Raw genomic sequence first — 3,334 nt, 5'->3', positions numbered from 1 at the left:
GCTATTTCTGGACCTCGGTTCCCCACGGTGACCCAATTTGCGTGGGAGAACGAGGAGATGAAGCCATGCGCGCCTGCAAAGCCCCGTCCTTGAGCTGCTCCCTGGGCGGCTCTGGGCCCCAGGAGAGGGATGCCAAAGTGTGGTGACTCCCTGTTTCCATCTAGGTGTAGTTCAACAGCTGTAGTTGCCTCTTTCCCTTGAAGAAACCAACGGTTTTCGCATTGTGCCCATAACAGCCCCGCTGTCGCCCATCTGACCACTTATGACGTTTGCCAGGTTTGGGTCTGAAAATCGCATTGGTGACCTGGGGGCTCAAGCCGTGCCTGGCTGGGGCGGCCAGCGATATGCGTAACCCGCCATGGCTGGAGCACAGCGAAGGAAAAGTCGCCCCAAGCCCTGACTCAATTCGAAAAGACGTTTATGAGCGACAAGATCCGTGTTATTTGGCCGAGTAAATGGCTTCTCCGGAGGACTCCTCCATCCAGAGGACGACGGAGCTGCTTTATACCCTGCTCTCCAAGCTGCGGGGGAGTCTGTGGTGTATTAAAGCTATTGTAATAACTTTGCAGGCATTGCCACGTTCGAGTGATCGTAATAATGCTCATAAAGGCCGCTCCAGCATGAAGCATTTATGAATTATTCAACTTAGGAAAAGAAAAGAAGAAAAGACCTGGCCTGAATTAATGGCTCTGGAAGCCCCATAAATTCACGGGAATCATATTGCCGAGGGTTATTTTGCGTGCGCAATAAAAGGAACATTTATGGCATTGGCGCGTAAATCGGGTTTGAATGTTTTTGAAGCGCAGGCCTTTGAAATAACTTATTGCAATGAAAGGAGAAAGTTCTGCGGCCTTCAAGGGAAACGGCAGCCAGGCCGGTGCTCTGCATGGCCATGAGCGAGGCCCAAGGCGGTGGCGGGGGAGCCCAGCGTCAGGGCTCCTTAGAGACGATGCGTTTGCAGAGGAAAGGAGCCGTCGCTCTTTGCCGCCTCTTGCCTGCTGCAGCCGGGCAGGTGGCCGGGAGGTTCGCCGGCCCTCGCCTCCCGGCCTGGGCGATGCTTTTGCAGGGGTGGCCGAGAGGCAAAGGGGAGGGAGCTGGGGGCGCCCAGTGTTCAGGCAGTGCCCCCCACCTCCTTTCCCCATGCAGGGGGGTTTACAGCTGGCCTGTGTTCACCCTGGAGTGGAATGAAGGCAGATGCTGCCTTGGAGGAAAACGGGGGGGAAACGTGTGTGATGGCCATCGAATGCCTGTGGGAGCAGCCGAGGGGAGCGAACGGGGCAATTTTGCTGGGGAAACCCCTTTGGGTCCAGCTGAGGGCAATTCCCAGCATGGAGATGAAGCAAAGGAAGCACATGGGGCATGGTGGAAAGAGAAGCCAGGCTGTCCTAACACCCGTGGTAAGCCCCGACCACAGGCGTCCTACCCYGGGGTGGCTTGTCCGCAGCAGGATCCTGGCCACGGTGGTGCCTGGGGCCCAGAGCCACATCCTTGGGAGAAGCAACCTGGGCGGCGGGGAAGCCACTTACGCCTCCGACCGCATCCGACCCTTGGGAGCTGCACTCCGGGGCAGGGTGGCAGCCGGGCCCTGCTGACCTGCTCCGGCGTGTCCTGCCACCTCTGTGCTCGCCGTGAGCCCCCGGGGCGGCCAGAGCTGCCAGGAAATGCAGCTGATTCAAGCAGCGGGAATGCAGACGCCAGCGCTGCCCGGGCCGGGTGTTGGTTTTTTTTGCTCCTTCACTATATGCCGTAAGCTGGCAGAAAGACCCGAAGCAAAACCCCGGCTCGTAAATCCTCGCGGCTGCCAGGACCTGGAGGCTTTTCTTCCCTTTGTCAAAGCGGGTAATCAAATCCCCTCCAACACGTTTTTAATTAGGTAAGGCAAAGCCTGTAATATTCCCTCTGGGATGTCTGCCTTGGGCTTGCGCAGGCACTAGGGAGCCGCTGGCTCCCATCCGCTTCCCCCCGCTCCTTCCTCCCGATGCAGAGCCGCAGCCAGTGCTTCGCCAGCCTGGAAGCACTTAGGGCTCCGAGCGGGAGCTGGCGGCAGCAGTGGCAGCTGCGCAGGATGGCAGGACGCTGCTGCCTGGCTGGGAGCAAGGCACCGGTTGCAGCCCATCAGTATCCAAAACCATCGGGGCATTTTCCGGACCCTTTGGGATGACGGGATTGCGAGGGGAGCTCGCGGCAATGGAGCRCCAGCTCCTTCCCGCCGCACATCCGCCGCTTCCAGGAATCGGGGTCGGTGGAAAGGCGGCGACCCTCAGTGGGGCGTCCCGTCTTCTGCAAAACTAACGGCCTGGGAGAAAGATCCTTGCAGGGCGGCTGCGGCCGATGCCCAGCTGCCGGTTTGGGATTGCTCTGGGGTTCATGGAGCCGGGCTGCAAAACCAATCGGTACTGCGTGCTTCTGGCAGCCGAGTGTCCGGCAGGGCCTTTCCCCATCCCCCTCCGTGCATTAATAGCTTTTTTCTTTTTTTTTTTTCTCCTCCTTAGCTTTAGTAGGAAAAAATGCTCCCTGCTGTGTTTGTTTCCCGGCAGCATCCTGCTCCAGCAACCCGGCCCTGGCGCTGGGTGCCGAGCGCTYGAGTTCCTGGGAAAGGCGGCGCCAGGACGCCCCCGGGCAGCAGCAGACATCGGCACACGCGGAACCACTCGAGCCGAGAAGGGCAGGAAAAGGGCCCTCGGCCCACGCATCCCGTTCAGCCTCGTGCCTTTAATCCAGGTCGGGCTCGCGAAAAGARTTAAACTCCGCACTGAAGTGGTAAAATTAGGAATTATATGGGGGAAAAAAAACACAAACTGGAACCTGATTCTCGCAGAAAGCAGAAATTCCTTCCCGATGCCACGCGAGCGGGAGCGTTTTTGGGAGGTGCTGGCTGATGAAGCCAGGGGAGGGGGCGGTATTTCGGTGTCCCTCGATTCTTATTTATTTATTTTGCAGGGCAACCGGGTCCCTTGTGCGGCTGCCGTGACTGATGGAGCTTCCCGTGGTGCTGCTTCGCACTCGCTGGGGATCCGGCCGTTGACCCAAAAAGTGTTTTTAAAAGGGAAGATAGCACCCTCGTCCCTGGGCTGGTGGGACATTTTGCAAGTTATATTTGCGACTACTCCATTTTGGCATTTTGGGGGGGGGGGGGGAAGGAAAAGGAGCCACATCATGGGCTGTCTTGGTGCTCCAGCTTACCCAGATTTTTACACCAGAGTAAACTGGACTCCTCGAGGATTGCTGCCGCCTCCAAACGCCCCAGCTGGGTGCGCAAGTGGGAGCTCAGCGTTGGCGCCCAGCGTTTCCGGTAGCTGCGTAGAGCAGAGCGAGCCACTATCAATTATAGGAA

This window comes from Apteryx rowi, unplaced genomic scaffold, assembly GCF_003343035.1.
Source record: "Apteryx rowi isolate R43461 unplaced genomic scaffold, aptRow1 scaffold_482, whole genome shotgun sequence".
In the NCBI taxonomy this organism is placed as follows: domain Eukaryota; kingdom Metazoa; phylum Chordata; class Aves; order Apterygiformes; family Apterygidae; genus Apteryx; species Apteryx rowi.
This window is presented reverse-complemented; position numbering follows the sequence as displayed.